Below are 21,141 nucleotides of genomic sequence, written 5' to 3' on the forward strand. Positions count from 1 at the left end.
GTTAAACATTTAGACACAAATTTCGTGATACTTCTTTTCATTCCCGACCACCAATATCGACTCTTAAGATCATATATATCTTGTTTCCACTAGGGTGTATCGTCAACGAACTACAGTGAGCTTCTGTCAACAGGTCATTCTTTAATTACTCATTATCTGGAATCACCAGTCTCCTTCGATAATACAGATTCTCATCAGGCTTAACCTCAAAATCTTTATTTTCTTCATTTTTTACTTTCTCCAATCTCTTCAAACATTTTTCATCTTTACCCTGCAACTCTTTGATTCGATTTAATAACATTGACTTAATCTTCAATTCTGCACATAAATTACCATCTCCATCTAATGATTGTCTTGCATCTAAAGCTCATAAGGCTGAGAACATTTTCCGACTTAGCGCATCAGCTACCATATTTGTTTTCCCATGATGAAAATCAATAACTACATCATAATCTTTAGGAAGCTCGATCCATCTTCGTTGTCTCTGATTTAATTCTTTCTGGGTCATCAGATACTTCAAACTCTTATGATCCATATAGAGATAGCAACGTTCATCATATAAGTAGTGACGTCATATCTTGATAGCGAACACTACTGCAACCAACTCCAAATCATGTGTCAGATAATTCTTCTCATGTGGTTTCAATTGTCTGGATGCACATGCCACTACTTTCCCTTCTTGTATCAATACACATCTTAAGCCACTATAGGATGCGTCACTGTAAACCATGAAATTCTTTTCAGACTCAGGTTGGACCAACATTAGAGCTTTTGTTAAAATTCTCTTTAACGCTTTAAAACTCTCTTGACATTAAGAGATTCAAACAAAATATACATTTTTCCTCATCAATCTTGTCAAAGGCAAAGCTATCATCAAAAAGTTCTTAACGAACCTTCGATAATAACATGCAAGACCAAGGAAACTCTGAACTTCAGATACATTCTTTTAGAATTTCCCAGTCTAATATAGCTTTGATCTTTTGAGGGTCTACTTGAATCCTTTCTGCAGAAATCACATGCCCAAGAAATGCCACCTCATTTAACCAAAACTCACATTTAGATAGCTTAACATATAACTTCTTATCTCGTAGAGTTTGCAAAACTATCCTGAGATGCACATCATGTTCCTCATTAGACTTTGAATATACCAAAATATCATCAATGAAGACAACTACGAACTTATCCAAATATGGTTGAAATACTCTATTCATTAAATCCATAAACGCAACAGGCGCATTAGTCAACCCAAACGACATAACAATAAACTCATAATGACCATATCTTGTCTTGAAATCCATCTTTGGAACATATTTTTTCCTGAATCTTCAATTGATGATAACCAGAGCGCAAATATATTTTAGAAAATACCGAGGCTCCCTTTAACTGATCAAACAAATCATTGATTCTGGGGAGATGATACTTGTTCTTTATGGTTACCTTGTTAAGTTGTCGGTAATCAATGCAAAGACGTATTGAACCATCATTCTTCTTTACAAACAACACCGGAGCTCCCCAAGGTGACACACTTGGTCTGATAAATCCCTTATACAACAATTCTTGTAACTGAATCTTTAACTCACTCAACTCTTTCGGTGTCATTCGATAAGGTGCCATTGCAATAGGTGTTATTCCAGTCATTACTTCAATTTGAAATTCAACCTCTCTATCTAGAGGTAATCCCTGCAACTCAGCAGGAAAAACATCTAAAAACTCTCTGACTGTCGGAATATCCTCTATTCCACTTTCCTTAACCCGAGTATCAATCACATTAGCAATAAAACCTTGACATCCTTGTAACAATAACTTCTTTGCCGATAACACTAATATTTCATTTGCTAATAGATTCAATCTTTCACTGGTCACAATCACTCCTACTTCATCAGAACTAATCAGAATTACTCTTTTCAATCTGCAATCGATATTTGCATGATAATGATATAGCCAGTCCATTCTCAAAATCACTTCAAATTCATCAAAGGTTAATTCCATAAGATTAGTAGGGAATTCAATTCACTGAATCCTTATGGGACACCCTCGGCACACCTGATTTACCCGAGCATTAAGTCCTAATGGGTTAGTTACTATCACATTGTTACTTGTTGCTTCTAGTTGGATTCTCAACTCTTTCACCAATTTATCACTAACATACGAATAAGTGGAACCCAGATCAATCAATGCTAAAATAAACTTATCAAGTAACTGGAGAATACCTGCAATGATCTCTGGGTCATCGTGATCTTCACTGGTCTTTATGTTGTAAACTCGGGCAGTTGAACGTACTTCCTATTGAGTAGAGGACTCAGTTTTATTTCTTCCTCTACCTCTACCTCTACCTCTACCTCTACCTCTACCTCTTCCTCTTCCTCTCTGGGATATCAAAGCAGATCGTTCAGACTGTGTAGGGTCTCCAGGCATCATTGGATAATCCTGGATAAAATGTCTGGTATCCTCTCATCGAAAACAAACTCCGGTATGGTTCCTTCAACAATGATGACACGAATTAACTTGACCCCGATTAGATCTCCCAGGTCTAGACCCTATAGATTGAGTTTGTCTGGCACTCATCAGATTTGATCCTCTAGCAAAGGATGCAGTTGACTCAGACCTCGCATGAGATCGGAAACTGTAATCTATGTCATTATTAGATGGTACTGAACTTGATGATGCACCAGTTCTTTTGGATGTCTGAGCTTTCTGCTATCCAAACCTCTCATTCTGAGATCTATCTAGAGCTTTAGCACGATTAACCACTTCTAAGAATGAAGACATATTCAAAACTATCAACATTTCTTTCAATCTCGGACGCAATCCCTCAACAAAACATTTGCATGCATCCTTCTGAATCAAAACAAGTTCAGTAGTAAGACGAATTAACTTATTCAACTCGTACTCGTATTCATATACGGTGTGACTCCCTTGTTTCATGCTCATAAACTCTTGCTTCATTTTTCTGACAAATTGATCTCTAATATACTTGCGTTTAAACTCTTCTAAGAACAAGGACCATGTGATTTGGTAACTTTCCATTTTTATGGTGACATTCGTCCACCATTCTCTTGTTTGTCCACGTAGCAGTGAAATCACTCCATCTAATTTCTCCACTTCAGAGCAGTGGAGACCTTTCAACATGATCTTCACATCATTCAACCAAAGGTCCGCAGCAACAGGACCTTCCTCCACTTCACCTTTTTATTCAGGAGCTCCTAATCCTTTTAATTCTTTAGCTACATTTATTCTGATGGTTGAAGGAGCGGGAGGTTGGAAACGCATCAAGATAACGTCCAACGTCCTTAAGAAAGCTCCTTGATCTTGTATATGCACTCCTTGAGGTGTCTGTTTTTCACTTTGCCTGGCCAGGGTAGGTAAATTGGTACTTCCCTCAGGTCTATCATCTCCCACTTCACTTCGGGAGCTCTCGTGATCAGGCTTCTAATAAGATATAATCAATAAATACTAATAGCAAGACAACATTCTCATTACTTATCAGATCAGAAATTCTCACTATTTTGTTGGCATGTATACTTTTTAAGACACTTTCGACTTCGGTTTATGCATAGAATCGGCTAAACCTTAGCTTTGATACCATTAAATGTAACACCCCAACCCGTATCTGACCCGGATACGAATCCAATGTGTCACATTATCGTTCCAAATCATTTAGTTTTTAAAACATAGTGGAAATTCAAAAACTACTAAGAATAAAATAATAGAATCTTTCATCAAAATTCAATTTATATTGAAATTAAAACTAAATAATTTACATACATATAGTAGTGTTTAAAACAACGATAAGAGCATATGCGATTTAAACTTCCCTTTTTCATGCTGACAAAATAACATATAACAAAATACATACGACTTAAATAAATTTTGATATGATCTTCAGCTGGTCTATGTTGTCCTACCGACTAGTCCTAGCTTGGATCTTCTTATTTTTTTGAGCCTACGTGTGAAAACACTCATACGCTAAGACACAGACTTAGTGAGATATATAATACATGAATGAACTTATGACACATGCAATCACATACATTCACTAATTACCTAAAATATCATATATACAACAATTAAGAATACATTTATCATTACTCACTTATTCCAACAAGAACTTATCACATTATGCATTATTAATATATTTTATGTCTTTTAGTAGCCCATGGTACATTACTGAGAACTAAAGATATGTGAGTGCATTGAGGTTATGCACAAATGTTGTCACAATAGCTCGTATAAATTGCACTGAAGTGCCGCGTAGAAATGCACCGAAATGCCACATAAAATGTCCCGAAGGACCACATATATGTCCCGAAGGACCGCGTAGAATTACCCTGAAAGACAACATAGAACCCTTGACTCTTGGCATGCCAATTATACCCTCAGATCTCATATCACATACTATGGGCTTTAACATTTATATATTTCACAGGTTTACATAATAACACAAATCATCACAAAACTTATATCATTTCACATGTAGTAACATGGGTCGTGTCTCATAGAATATATCATATGAGTATATAATCACGTATATCTTATTATATAGCTTATATTTCATTCTCTTATTTTCACATAGATCATGTAGCATATATATAAAAACATATAAACACACATCACTTATAGATGTACTCCTAATAATCATATCATATGCATGCTTGTATTTATGGAATCATAAAATCAAACATAGGAAATAGACTTATCGAAAGTCTTATTTCCATAAAACATCATATACAATATACTATACACTCACCTTGGCCTCACTAGTCAATAATAATCTTTTATCTCTCTCTTAGAAAATCTTACTTTCTCTACTTGTCCAGACTTTTCTTTCGCTCTGAATCTACACGAATATATGATCCATATAAATATCAGAAGTCATTTTACTAAAATAAATTATGGATAGCATAAGCTAAACGAAGTATTAATTTCCAAATTTAACTTGACTAGTATCAGTACTAAAGGTATAGTATCGATACTTCTCTACTTATGGTATCGATACTATACTCCAGTATCGATATCATTTCTCGATTCTAGAATTTTATTTTTAAAAATGGTACCGATACTTCTACATTGGTATCGATACCCCTAGTACCAATGCTACTACTTCAGTACCGATATTCCATGTATAATTTGCCAACTTTTAGCTTATGGTATCGATACTGTTCAACCAGTATCGATACCCTAACCCAATATTTTCTATTTTCACCTTGAAGTACTGTCCATCCAGTACCGATACCCCTTACCCAGAACTTCTTCCTTTAACCCAAAAATTTATCAATACTTATACAAATTTCATACCTTGAACTTCTTTCAGCACTTCACACTAAACTACACTCACCCAAACCATCTTATATCATTAGAACATATCATAGTATTCAATAATTCACCATAACACTTGAGAATAAGAACCTTACTAAATTTTTAACATTTTCTAATTTCATTTCTAACACTTTATACTTCTTATCCTAATTGATGACAAGTCAAATCCAACTTCAAAATCCATTTACTACATATTTTCCACAAATTCACTTAAAACCCCCATTTTATTTAATCTTTCATAACTCATCCATCTTTAAGTTTTAAGTAACCGTAAGCTTTCCTAACACCTCAATAATCAAAACCATTACTAAAGTGCAAGAATAATCTAGGAAAGAAGATAAAAAGGATGAAGAACAAGAGAATTTTCTGGATATGTTTCCCCTATTATTTCCTTTCCACGTGTATATAAAATACTCTCCTCAATTTTTAATTCATTTTCTTGCTAAATGATCTTTTTGCTCTTCCATCTTCCATTCTTTTCTATTCAATCCTACATAAACAAATTTTTAGCTAAATCCCTAAACTTTTTAATTATTCTAATTTGGTCACAAAATTTTAAAATCTTACAAATTGGTCACTAAACCGGTGATTGGGATGTTACATTAGAGAGATATAAGATGTGCTAAAAAAATTAGGGATCAGGAAGGAGAATTGGGGATATATGATAAATGATTGCACAATTGCGGCATTTATAATAAAAGCGCCACTAAGGTACATAAGTGTTGTAGCGTTTATTATAAAAAAACGCCACTAAATTACATGATTATTATGGCGTTTATTACAAAAACGCCACTAAGGTACATGACTATTGCGACGTTTGAATAAAAACGCCACTAAAGTATAAGTCTATAGCGACGTTTGTTCACAAACGCCACAAAAGTCTGAGTCTTTCACGACGTTTGTATACAAACGCCACTAAAGTAAGAGTATTTTGCGGCGTTTGATCAAAAACACCGCTATAAATGATGATATACAACTCTATTGCAGTTTTTTTGAAAAAAGCCACTACGGTACTACTCAATTGCATCGTTTGTATACAAACGCCACTAAAGTAATTCTTTGTTACAACGTTTATAGTAAAAATGCCACTATATATAAAATATAACCATATTAAAATATTATAGACACTTATTATACGTATACACTTAGTGAGCTATTTTATAAAAAACAACAATAGGATAGATAATTCTTGATAAGTGATGTCAAGCTAAGCCCCTTACTCCACTTGATTTCCTTTACCTACGCATGAAAATCATCACAGACTAAGTATACACTTAGTGAGGCATTTTATATGTATATAATAAAATATAAATCATAAAATGTATATCATGTAATAAAATATAATATAAAACTAACTTTCAAATTCATTTCCTCATACTGTAACCTGCGAATCAACAGTTAAGATATAACACATTTTATGCCAAACCAGAAATAATCGATGAAATATTTACTTTCAACGAATCGGTCAAACATGTACTTTTTCAATTTCATTCAAATCATATGCCCAATGTATATCAAATGAGAATACATGGTACATGATTCAGAAGAGTGTGCGCATATACAATATTACTTCCAGTAAATAAACTGCACTTTTAGTGCCATACATGTTAGGTACTGTAGAACACAACATCACTATATCAGTAATAAGTAATCAGTAATATCATAATGTCAAACATTATGAACTGTATAATGCATGTATAGTGCCAATAGAATGTACATGTATGTACCAATACAGAAATCAGTAATCACTCCACCTCATGGCATGCAAATTGTACCAATGACCCTTAATGCACATACAATGGGCTTAATATTAAAATCACGTAGCATTCATTTGTCAGAAGTATCCATAAATATGTATATATCAAAATATCTAATAGCAGTGCACTGGGCATTTCATACCTGAAATCATTCAAATATAATTTAGCAAAACATTATGAAAATATATCATAATATGATTCAAAAAAATTTCATTTCCAAAACATTCGAGGTTGACTCATCACAAGTCTTCCTCATATCATACATATAATGATATAAGTATAGTAATTCACTCACCTGAATGCCTCACTAGCGAACCTTTTCTATCGATATAAGCCTCACTCTTGTACTTTTTCCTTTGCTTAGCTTGCTATGATCTTGGTCTCGATCACTATTTATATGAACATCATTTGCAAAACACATACATTTCAGAGTACATGCTAGTACCTTACTAACATAGGTGCATATTGGCATAAAAAATCTAAGAATTATTTTGATACTTGTTCGATACTAATTTCATTTCATAAAATCAATGTCAACCTTAACACTTCAAAATAAAACTTAAATTCTCCCATTATCCAATTTAAAGAATATGACACATAACCACTTCCAATTCTATGATTCAATCACTAAATTGAATTCTTTTAGAATTCATCTCAACATATCAAAAATACTTAAAATGGTCTCTTGCCATTTTAACTTCAAATTCAAGTTCTAATAATATATTCAAACATGCCAACCATCCATTTAATCATTACACATCAACTTTTAATTTATTTTTCATTTCAAACTCATAATTCCTATATTATGCAATTTGGTCTCCTAACTTTTACAAACTTCCAAATTGGTCCAAACAACATTCTAAAGCTTGTAGAATAATCCATTCATCATTTCAAGCCTTATGGAAAATTTTCAATATTTTCTCCTAATTTTTCTACATAGGATGAATACTAAGGGTCACATTAAGTATGGTATTTAATTTGATTCAAGCATGAATTCATCTTCTAAACATCATTTCCAAGCATTTACAATCAATCTCATATCAATTTCAATTCAAACTTCCAATTCCATGTGAAAACCTTAATGCCCAAATTACCTAAACACTATTTCCAATTATTTTTCATCACTTTTCAAGCATGGAAATGATTCAACATCAACTACATCATAATCTAATCTTAAAACATGAAAACCTAACATCCTCTTTCATCAATTCAATTCACAAGTTAGAGTTTCAAGCATGAAAAACATGAACAAGTGGTATGAAATGATAGAGAATTTCATATAGAATAATTTTCTATTTCATGCTTTCATCCAAAATCCTAACAATTTGGCTTGAAAATAAAAATAAAATGTTTTCCCTTTATCTAAAAAGGTCATGAAAAACTTAGAGAAGATGAAGAGAATTCTTGATTTTTCTATAATAAGATCTTAAACTATTTGTCAACTTTTAAGGTAAAAATGAATTAAAAATTCATTTAAAGCCAAATGATAATTTTTCCCTTGAAATCTCATGTTTATTACCATGCCACATGTCAATTTTGTTCATCCAAAAGTCAAAGACGAACCAAAAAATTGATAACTTTCAACTTTGCCCTTATACTTTTCCAAAATTATAATATTGCCATTTTTCATCCAATGGTCCCGGTTTAACATGAAAAATCAATCTAAAATTCGATTATCCATGTTATATATTACAATTTTAAAAATGGAAATGAAATTATTAACCTCTCCTAATCATCTTTCAAAATATCTCAAAAATTCTATTGAATTCTTTTCTCGAACTTTATTGCTTTATAGCTTTTAATACAACATCCGTACGAAAAATCAGAGTGAAATGAAAAAGTCATTCTTGGGGGTAACTATTCGTTTATGGGAATAAAACACATATCTTTTGAAAATTACAACTTACTCCCTAAACATTTTCCAAGTTTATAGTTTGTCTACTAAACTTTCAATTTATTCATTTTAGTCACTAGCCAAAATTTTAAGATAATACAATTTTCTCCCTTAATAAAAAATTTTCCTTGAATTTTTAGTATGAGATTAATTCAGAAAGATGAGGATATTGCTTTCTCATTTTTTTCTTTAGTTTTCCATGTAACTTCTTCGACTTTATGATTTTTCCAATAAACTTTAACAAGCGGTATCATTTTATTCCTTAGTTCTTTGACTCCATGCTCCAATAATTTTACCGGTTGTTTTTCATATGTCAAATCCTGTTGAATCTAAATATCTTCTTGGTGTGATAACATCGAAGGATATGAACGATACCTTTGAAGCATTGATACATGAAATACATTATGAATCTTGTCCATTTCCGGAGCTAGCGCTAGCTGATTGGCCACTGGACCAACTCTTTCACGATATCATACGGACCAATAAATCTTGGACTCCATTTACCTTTTCAACCAAAACTTAGTATCTTTTTTCCAAGGTGATACTTTAAGAAATACTTTATCACCAACATGATATTCAATATCTTTTCTTTTTAGATCGAAATAAGACCTCTATTAATCAACAACTATCTTAAGATTATCTTGAATAATATTTACTTTTTCCTCGATATCCTTAATTAGGTCAGGGTCGACTATGTCCCTATCCTTAAGCTCATACCAATTCAAATGAGTTAAAATTTTTCACCCATATAAGGCTTTATAGGGAGCCATCTTGATGCTTGCTTGATAACTATTATTATAAGAAAAATCAGGCAAAGGCAAGTACTTTTCCCATGATCCTTAGATTTTATTCACACATGCTCTTAGCATATCTTTCAAAATTTGAATAATTCGTTCGAATTACCCATCCGTCTGAGGATGAAAAGCAATGTTGAAGTTAAGTCGAGTCCTCAAGGCTTTATGCAAAGATTTCAAAAATCTCGAAGTGAACCTTGGGTCTCTTTCAGATACTATCGAGACATTCATTCCATGTATTCGAACAATATCTGTAATGTATAATGCAACATACTTATCCATAGAGTAATTAGTTCGAACTTGGATGAAGTGCGCTGACCTGGTCAATCTATCCATAATCACCCAAATTAAATCAATTTTATTGGATGTAAAAGGTAATCATGTGACAAAATCCATTTCAACTTTTTCTAATTTCCATTGAGGAAAGTAAATCAGTTGTGATGATCCGAAGGGCACTTGATGTTCTACTTTAACTTGATCTATTATTATAAGAAAAATCAGGCAAAGGCAAGTACTTTTCCCATGATCCTTAGATTTTATTCACACATGCTCTTAGCATATCTTTCAAAATTTGAATAATTCGTTCGAATTGCCCATCCGTCTGAGGATGAAAAGCAATGCTGAAGTTAAGTCAAGTCCTCAAGGCTTTATTCAAAGATTTCAAAAATCTCGAAGTGAACCTTGGGTCTCTTTCAGATACTATCGAGACATTCATTCCATGTATTCGAACAATCTCTGTAATGTATAATGCAACATACTTATCCATAGAGTAATTAGTTCGAACTTGGATGAAGTGCGCTGACCTGGTCAATCTATCCATAATCACCCAAATTAAATCAATTTTATTGGATGTAAAAGGTAATCATGTGACAAAATCCATTTTAACTTTTTCTAATTTCCATTGAGGAAAGTAAATCAGTTGTGATGATCCGAAGGGCACTTGATGTTCTACTTTAACTTGATGACATGTCAGGCATTTAGAAACAAACTCGGTTATAGCTCTTTTCATACCTGGCCACCAATATTGACTATTTAAATCATAATACATCTTGCTTCCTCTAGGATGCATAGTCAAAGGTCTATAATACTCATCGGAGTGAAGTTTTTTTCTTTAATTCCTTACCATTTGGCATATAAACTCTTCATTGGTAGTAAAGGCATCCATCAGACTTAACTTTAAAGTCTTTGGTTTCACCTTTTTCCACTTGTTTAATCCTAGACATACATCATCTTCTTTTATTGATAGTCGTGCACCCAAGGCTCTTAAAGCCAAAAGTGTCTTTCGACTTATAGCATCGGCTACCACATTAGCTTTTCTTATATGATAATTAATGACCACATCGTAGTCTTTAAGAAGTTCAATCCATCTTCTTTGCCTTAACTTCAATTCCTTCTAAGTCAATAGATATTTTAAACTTTTGTGATCAGTGTAGATATAACATCATTCACCATACAAGTAATGACACCATATTTTAAAAGAAAACACAACTTCTGGCAATTCCAAATCATGAGTTGGGTAATTCCTTTCATGTGTCTTAAGTTTCCTTGTAGCATAAGCCACAACTTTTCATTCTTGCATTAGTACATATCCCAAACCATTATGAGACACATCACAATAAGTCACATAATTGTTTCTCGATTTTGATTGCACTAGCACTAGGGATTCTGTCTATATCTTCTTTAATGCCTAAAATCTTTCTAGGAACTTCTCAGTATATATGAATGGTACATCATTTCTTAATAACTTGGTGAGTCTGACAATCATCAAAAAGTTCTTTATGAACCTTCGATAATAACTAGGAAGTCCCAAGAAACTATGTACCTCAGAAACATTTTTGGAGTTTTCCATTCAACAATGGCTTGTACTTTTTTGGGATCCACTCTTATTTCTTCTGGTGACACTACATGGCCAAGAAATGCAACTTCAGACAACAAGAATTCACATTTGGACATCTTATCATATATATTTTTCTCTCGTAGTGTTAGAAGAATAATGTGAAGATGTGCATCATATTCTTTCTTTAACTTAGAATAGACCAAAATCTCATCAATGAATACAACCACAAACTGGTCCAGGTATGGCTACAATACATGATTTATCAAATATATAAAAGTCGATTGAGCATAATTCATAATGTCCATATCAAGTCCTAAACGATGTCTTTAAAATATCTTCTTCCTTAACCATTAACTAGTGATATCCAGATCAAAGATGAATCTTTAAAAATACTGATGCCCCTTTTAACTGATCTAAGAGATCATCGATTCTTAAGATAGGGTATTTATTATTCACTATCACTTTATTTAGCTGACGATAATCTATTTATAATCACATATAATTATCCTTTTTTCGTAAATAATATTAATGTGTCCCAAGATGACTCGCTCGGCCTTATAAAACCCTAATATAACAATTCTTTCAATTATGCTTTTCATTCTCAAAGCTCAGTCTGAGTCATTCTATATGGGGCCATAGATATAGGCACAATACCTAATAATGCTTCAATCTTAAATTATATTTCTCGATCTGGAGGTAATCCCGATAACTCGTCTAGAAATACATCTGGATACTATCAAACCATTGGAATTTCTTCTAATTTAACTTCTTAAGCTCTAGTATCCACCACATTAGCTAAGAAAGCTTAATAACCTTGTACCAACAACTTCTTGGTGGTTATCGCTGAAATCATATTAGATAATGAATTTACTCTTTCACTGACCATTATTATGTCATAACCTTTAAAGTCCTTTAAAATTAATCGCTTTAAGCGATAGTCAACAATAGCATGGTAAAGAGATAACCAATTCATGCCCAAGATTATTTTGAATTCCTCAAAACGTAATTCCATTAGATTCACCGGAAACTCAATTCTTTGAATCTTCAATGAACAGTCTCTACAAATACGACTCACCCTCGCGCTCTGGCCTAAAGGGTTAGTCACTATTATATCATTGGAGATAGGTTCTAATGGATTCCCTCTTTCTTTAATCAAATTTGTACTTATGTAAGAATGTGTAGAATATGGATCAATAAAAACAAATACAAGTTTATCAAAAAGATAACTATTTTCATCGGTTTTGATATTGTATACTTTTCATGATGTGTGGAAATTAGGTTTAGAATCAGTTTTTGATGGTCCCTTTGATCTAACCCTGCCTCTACCTCTCGGTGACATGGTTGTAGATCTCTCTGTCTAAACTAGTTTTTCTCCAGGCACCATAAGATAATCTCAAACAAAATGTCTCCATATCGGAAGCAAGCTCCCGAAACAGCTCGACACACCCCACTATGATAATTGTCGTACACTTGACAATGTAGGAGCTGACTCAAGATGATCTGCCTACTCTAGTAGCAGTTGTCTGAAATTGTTTAACTTTTTTAGCATTTGATCTTTTACGAGTGGATGTAGCAGATTCAAATATATTCTCATAACAGGGACCCGAACCTCTGCCTCGCTTTGACTTGGATGAGGCTGAAGATGCTCTTGGTCTATTTGATGTTTGGGTTCTATTCTCTGTCATTTTTTCAGTCTACAATCTTTCTTTTACCTTGGTTCAGTTCACCACTTCCTGGAAGGTAGGAAAATTTATTTCCAACATTAATTCTTTCATTCTTAGTCGTAGACCCTCAATGAACCAGTCATATCGAGCCTTTTCATTATAAATCAACACTATCATAAATCAATTCAACTTATTGAACTCACATAATGAGAAATTTTTGTTTCATTTCTCGGATAAACTAGTCTCCAATATACTTGTTTTTGAAATCATCTTAGAAAACTTGCCACATCATGTGCTCGGGAGGGATATGCATCATGTTGTTTGTCTACCATAATCGAGCCTATCCTCGAAGTATTGACATAGCTCAATCCAATTTCTCTACATCAGTGTAGTGGAAACCATCTAACATGATCTTTACATAATTTAACCAAAGATCGGTAGTTATAGGGCCCTCAACAGATTCTCTCTTGAACTCGGGAGCTCCTAGACTCTTCAATTTTTTAGCAATAGACACTCAGGGAGCCGAAAGAGCAGGTGGCGGAAAAAACATACCAGAATCGAGTCTTGATTCTGAAAGAAAGTCACTTTATCTTGTACGAGTACTCCTTGTTGTGTCAGTGTGCCACCTTGTTTAGATTGAGTAAGAGGGTCATGATTCACTTCATTTCTCAGTTGTGGTCCCTTCTAGAACCTCTTGCGCAATCGCTATCCTCGAGTTCTCTGATTTAGACATCTAATACAAACACATATTCAACTTACGTTAGTAAAGAGTGGCGTCAATCAAATCATATAAACACTATATCAATAATATTGATATCTTAATGGCTTGTACACACTTTTCAATTCAAAATAGACTCGATTTAGGCCTAAAATTGGTTAAACCTTCATATTTGATACCAATAATGTAACACTCCTCTTTTATGTATCTGTCACCGAACACGATTCAGAGATGTCACATAAAACATTTAAAACAATTCTTATTCGAAATTCGGTAAAATTTTGTTTCTTTTAAAATAATTTATTTTAACATCACTAATTAAAATTATTTAATCACATAAAATCGAATAAATAATATTTTATCATCCAAATCATATTAGATTTCAGGCAGCAACCAAGCAGTTCATAAGTATATCATATAACTAGCAAAACTGCCTAAAAACTGCTTAAATAAAAATTCATCTCGATATTAATAAAAAATATAATTCACCAAATATTAACTAGAAAATCCATATTCATAAGTAATATAATTAAATATTACTTATAAAAAATCATACATATTATATACTACAAACTCATTCAAAAATATAACCATATTAAAATATTACAGAAACTTATTATACATATACATGCAAACTAGAAAATAAAAAATAATAGTTGAATGTCATTACTGATACCGGTAGATAATTCTCAATAAGTGGTGCCAAGCTAAGTTCCTTAGTCCACTTGATTTCCTTTACCTATGCGTGAAAATCATCACACACTAAGTATACACTTAGTGAGACATTTTATAACTTAAAAGTAAATATAACAAAACATATGTATATAACAAAATATAAATCATAATATGGATATCATGTAATAACGTATAAGATAAAACTAACTTTCAAAATCATTTCCTCATACTGTAACCTACAGATCAGTAGTTCAGATTTAATGCATTTTATGCCAAACCAGAAATATTTGATGAAAAATTTACTTTCAACGAATCAGTCAAATAAGCACTTGTTCAATTTCATTCAAATCTTATGCCTAATGTATATTAAATGATAATATATGATACGTTAGTCATGTGAGTGTGCACAATATGCAATTTTAATGCCAGTAAATAAACTACACTTTTAGTGCCAGACAGATGTATAGGTACTGTATAACACAACATCACTATACCAGTAATCAGGAATCAAGAATATCTCAATGAAAAACATTATGAACTGCATAATGCACGTATAGTGCCAATAGAATATACACGTATGTACCAATACAGAAATCAGAAATCACTCCACCTCATGGCATGCCAAATGTACCAATGACTCTCAAGGCACATACAATGAGCTTAATATCAAAATCACACAACATTCAGTTGTCAGAAGTATCAATAACTACGTATATGTGTCAAAATCATTTTGGGCTTTTTTAATTTATATTTTAGCCACTAAACTTTCAATTTATTCATTTTTGGTCACTAATTGAAATTTTTGATGTATTATAAAAATCATTAATTTTGACCATTAAACGCTGACTTGCAACTTTGGTATCGATACAAGGAACTGGGTATCGACACCAAGTATCCTAACAGTAAAAAATAAAACTGTTGGAGCCCTTGGTATTGATATTGTATAGTGAGTATCGATACTCACACACCAGTATCAAAATCAAGACCCTGATCTCGATACCATAAAAGTATTCTAAAATTTTCGGTATCGATATTGGGCTATTGGTTTTGAGACTGTATAGAGGTTTTTGACAAATATCAAGTTTTTTTAACTTTGAAAAATATTTATAAATAATATAATGACTTAAGAGCAGTTAATATTATTTTTCAGAACTAAAAATCGCTTTGAAACTTTTTATGACAATTTTTTATAGTATTGTAAAATACAAATTTTAAAAATATAAAGCATTTAACAATTCATATTATACCAAAATCAAATATTGGTTTAACAAAATATATTAAAATTTTAAGATATAATGAGTAATGAAAATATAGTTTAGAAATATTTCTTTTATAAAAAGACATATATGGTTTAAAGGACAATTTATAAATTAAACCTTTTGTTTGCTGTGATGTAGATTGAGAATAGACATGTGTCAGGTTGGGTCGAGTTTTTAGCCAACTTAAATTAACCAGATAAAAATACATCTTTGACTTGAAATTCGACATGACTTGGATTTAGGGTAATTTCATCTGTTTCGAAATGACATATATATATATATTTAAAAAATTCTTAATTTTATTAGATAAAACAAGAATCTAATTAAAAATATATCATTACAATTATCTTTAAATATTTAAGATATAATTATATTACATTTTTAATCATATTTTTTATCCTAAATTGAAATTCAACGCAACCCAAATTTATAATCTATAAAGTTAAACTAAACTGGATCAAAATATAATTTTTTTTAAAAACCTAATCCAATAGATGTTGTGATTTTTTTTAAAACCTAATCCAATAGTTGTTGTGCCCATCTCTAGACTGTAGAATAATAATAAGAGTATTAGTTATTTCTTTTATTACATAAAAATAGTTAATTATTTTTTTTAATTAATCATTTATATTTAATTATTTACCAATTAATTCAGATCAATACTACAGTCGAGGGTGAAAAATAGTTAATTATTGAACCCAAGGAAAATGCATAATTACTGTCCCGAGACAATCAATTCCCGCTATAAATAATCACCACTCACTTCCCCCTTCCCTGCTAATTTAAGGAAAATCTCGACGTTGTAGTTCAAAGATACCCAAAACTAAGTCAATCGTATCTGCCCAGGCCTTGGCCAGCCCGCCGATTTCGAAGTTCCAACTCGGAGCAGTCGGAATTGGGTCATCTGTTCGGATCTTTTTCGGACTGAATCTGGAATTCCCGGGTCTCCCCCTCAACCAAACCGTCCACGCGGAGCAGTTCCTCATAAACAACCTTTACCTCAATGCGGAGCCCCTCGCGGCCATTGCCGCCAAGTCCTCCAAGAGCTCCGCGGCGCCACCGATGTCAAGATCCTCATAACCTCCGACGACGACGAAAAAGAAAACAAAATAAACAACAATTGTAACTATGAAGACCAATAATTCACCGCTTTATCTAATTTTTTGGCCGACAGGTTCGGCCCGGATGATTTGCTACCCAAAGAAGACCCTCTCCTCCTCGAGCCTCAATGGAACGGCTTGTCCTTTTGCTCCGATATGTGCAATAGCGGCACCGACGACGGTGAGGACGATTTAAAACACGCGGCGCTCGATGCGGCGAATGTGTCGCACGCGCCTTACAGCGGGTGTCCATCTGGAGTGGCTTTGGTGGATGTTGAAGGTAGGATATACAAAGGGTCTTACATTGAATCCGCGGCTTATAACCCGAGCGTACCGCCGGCTCAGGCAGCGCTCGTGGCATACGTCGCAAGTGGATGCGGAGGAGGGTATGAGAGGGATCGTGGGAGTAGTTTTGGTGGAGACAGCGGACGGTGTTATTAAACAAGAACACGCTGCAAAGCTACTTTTGCGGTGCATTTCACCAAAGAGTGAACTCAAGGTGTTACAGTGTAAAAAAAGACATTTAAAAATATGAGCATTAGCTTCAAATTATGCATTACGTTTGCTTTGTGGATGAAAAGCCAGCATGAAATGAATAAAAAGTAGCACTAGTTTTAAATCTTTTGCAACTTCAAATATTGTCTTGTTTTGTTCCTCGACTGTGTTGTGCGCTTCGGGTCTTTAATGGATGAAACAGGTTTCGATGCGATGCAAGCAAAATGGTGGATAATTGAAACACATCCCAAAATTGAGGCAACCATGAGATCCCAAGTTTCAGGTTGTAGTTGGTGAATGGTGAATTATGATTTAATTTTAACACTTTGAAAGCAAATATTAATAATTAAAATGACTTAATTGTGTGAGAACATGAATTTAGGCAATGTTTCATTTGGGTAAATATTATAGCTAAGGTCTCATTGTTTTGGAGTGATTAATTTTTCGGAAATATTTTTCTCCTTTCTAATTTTTTGATTGGTGTAAAACAAATGGTCAATATCATTTATTTTTCTAGACAACAAAATTTCTATTGTATTTTTTAGAAATGACTTACGATTTGATTTTTTTATAAATCGTTTTTCGAACTTTTCACTTCAAAGTATAAATACTCAAAATAATATTATTTTTTTTAATTAATATTAATATATTATTTTATTAAAATAATATTAATTATTTAAAATAATATTTTAATAATAATATTGATATAAATTGTTGATAATGCTTTAGACACTATCCCACATTGAGTGGGAAATGATGCGTGCAAAGCTATTTATAGTGTTCATTCTCTCTTGCACTGTTGAGTAATGGAGAACAAGGGTTCATCTCACACGTCACCGTCGTCGTTGCCCGTCTTGGCTCATGGTCGTAGTTGGGGCTCGTGGCAATACGTGTCTTAGACACGTACGCGCATGTTCTATCTTTTTGGAGAAAATTCGTAGGAATTTTCTAAGTAAACAAAGATTGTGAAAGAATTTTTCCTTTGTTCAGTGTAATATTATGAGATGTTAAATTGCTTTAGTTACAGGGCTTAATTACAGAATTATTAGTTGTTATCACAACTATTTGTAAATCATGAATTTGGACAGCTTTGGGACCATATTCATCTATTTATGACAGCCATTCAAACAAAATAAAATCTAGAAATATTTAAATCAGAATTGAATTTGATTTTTCCTTGGATGATTTTGTCCTTGACCACAACCTATAAATAGAGAAGCATTTTCAAGTTCTCAAATTATCCCAAAACTCACAAATCTTCTCAAATTCTCTCTAAGCTTTATTTAATTTCTATGTTGATTAAGAAGAGCAGTACCACTGCAGTGCACTCCATTTATCGAGTGTATGAATCCTCGGAGTGATCGTTTTAACCTCGGAGGATGATCCGCCTAACACAGAAATTTTACACATCGGTATGAATTTGATTCTAAGGCACTGGTTTTACAACAACACAATTCTGATTTTTATATTCATTATTTTTATTTTTAAACTATCTTGTCAGTGTTAATGATGTGATTTTGTAGTATATTATTTACAACATAAATAATATTAAATAAATTATCCTAATATTTTAAATATAGTAATATTATTTTTTCTAATAAATAATATTATTTATTATTGTAACACCCTAAACGAGTACGACACACAACCGATTAGAATGCTACACAGAACCACCAGATTGGCTAACCCAATTTTTTTTCATTTTTCGTAAATAAAAACTATCATTTGAGAACCATTTTAAATAATAAATTCATCCATGAAATGCAATAAAGGTTTTACATCGGGAGCTCCCAAAATAAATTTATACATCAAAATATACAGGTCAATTCTCAATTAAGTTACTAATTGACTGTACAACGGGGTCTATAATTATAAATGTCCTTTAAGAAATAACTCGAAATGTACTCTGCTCTAAACTTGGTATGGATCTTGGTCACTCAAGGCTCCTCGAGCGCTTCACCTACTAATCTGCGTAAGGAAACAAATTCCAAACGTTGAGCTAACTAGCTCAGTGCCACACTAACAACTAAATCATACTAAATGTGTATAAATAAATATACTCAAGCTATCAAGTCTAATTCATTAGTAAGTATATGTATACTCACTCTCTACTATGTGGTAGACATCATGGTACGGCTGAGGGTTCTGCATCTCGAAGCTCACACATCCCTCTAGTATACCGAGAATGATGCCCGAAACTCTACATCGATCAACACCTTGACTAACCCACCCCTTGCGAGTGTCGGGTCTTGGACCTAGTTAGTCAGTTTAAAGTGCCTTGTGCACTACTGAAGGATATCCAGATTGATTTTACTTGTCAATACTAGTATCTTTTTCTAAAGTGAGTCAGGTGTCCTGATCGTTTCCCGAGCATTCAATCAAGGATAGTTTTATGTCACCAAAATTTATTTCATTTATAATGAAATTAGACATTATTTGGGAGTTATAATAAAGTTTCTGGGAAACCTCATATCTTTTAAGGTCCCTTAGAATTCATGCTAAAAAAACATACATTGGTATCAATACTGACCTCTCGGTATCAGTACTACCCCTTTAGTATCAATACTCTCTTAAGGGTATCGATACTCCATGCCTAATTTATCTTGAAAATAAAGGAGAAGTATCGATACTCCCCTAGAGTATCGATACCAAAAATGCACATTGGAATCTTGGTTTCAATAACCACCTGGCTGGTCTCGATAATGGACCCTGGGTATTGATACCCTTTAAATGAGTATTGATACTCTCCTAAAAAATCTCCTATTTTATGCCTTTGTTATGAACAGTGTCGATATTGTTCTCAAACTCTATAAAAAAATACCTAAAAATACCTTATTTGGGCACAAATTGGCCACTCAACTCTTTAGTTTTTACTCCCTAGAGGTTTCACATGGTTATTAATGTTTTATGAGATCATAGGGGTCACAAATAAATCTTTTGATCATACTAAAAACATCAAATATGAAATATACCATGAAATGTATCACTAAGCTTCATAACTCAACTCTTTAGCTAGGACACATTTCTAATGACCCACAATTGGTATAAAGGAGATGTTAGTGTGTTAGCTGGTTTTTTTTGTTGCTAAAACCTCTCTCAAATCAACCAAGAGGCACCTTTTCTTTCCCCTTGCTTTAGAACTTTCTCCCATCTCTTTAACTAATCAAATGCAAAATAATATTTTATTAACTTATCTAGGGCTTGAAATAGAGTTAGAAACACTCTATATAACTTAAATTTACTAAAAACAAGCTTAAATCCCTTAATTTCCATAAACCTCCCTAAAACCCATTTTTGAAACCATGACCAAAGCTTGAGATTAGGGGATATATTTGAAGCTTGAGGGATGAAGATTAAAGTTCTTACCTTGGTTGATTCAAACTAGGTTTAAGGATTCAAAAGCTCTCACCTTTTGTTCACCCTTGAAGAGGAAAAATAGAAGAAGAAAATGAACGAGTTTTTGGTAAACTTGGTTCACGTGAAATCCATCTAAATAAGGGGTTTTTATCCTTTGATTCAAGAAATGGGTAAATCACACTTTTAGTCTCTCTCCTTACAATCCACATCAATATCATCAGTTAACCTTAACTATTGGGCCAAACTTAAGCCCAATACTCTTTGAATGGGTCCAA

At 32.9% G+C, this 21,141-nt stretch overlaps 1 pseudogene; it reads left to right on the forward strand.

Moving 5' to 3' along the window:
* The first annotated feature begins 11,811 nt into the window (after positions 1 to 11,811).
* On the forward strand, positions 11,812 to 17,549 carry LOC120159299 (annotated as a pseudogene).
* The last annotated feature ends 3,592 nt before the right edge of the window (positions 17,550 to 21,141 follow it).

This window comes from Hibiscus syriacus, unplaced genomic scaffold, assembly GCF_006381635.1.
Source record: "Hibiscus syriacus cultivar Baekdansim isolate YM2019G1 unplaced genomic scaffold, ASM638163v2 tig00111356_pilon, whole genome shotgun sequence".
Classification (NCBI taxonomy): Eukaryota; Viridiplantae; Streptophyta; class Magnoliopsida; order Malvales; family Malvaceae; genus Hibiscus; species Hibiscus syriacus.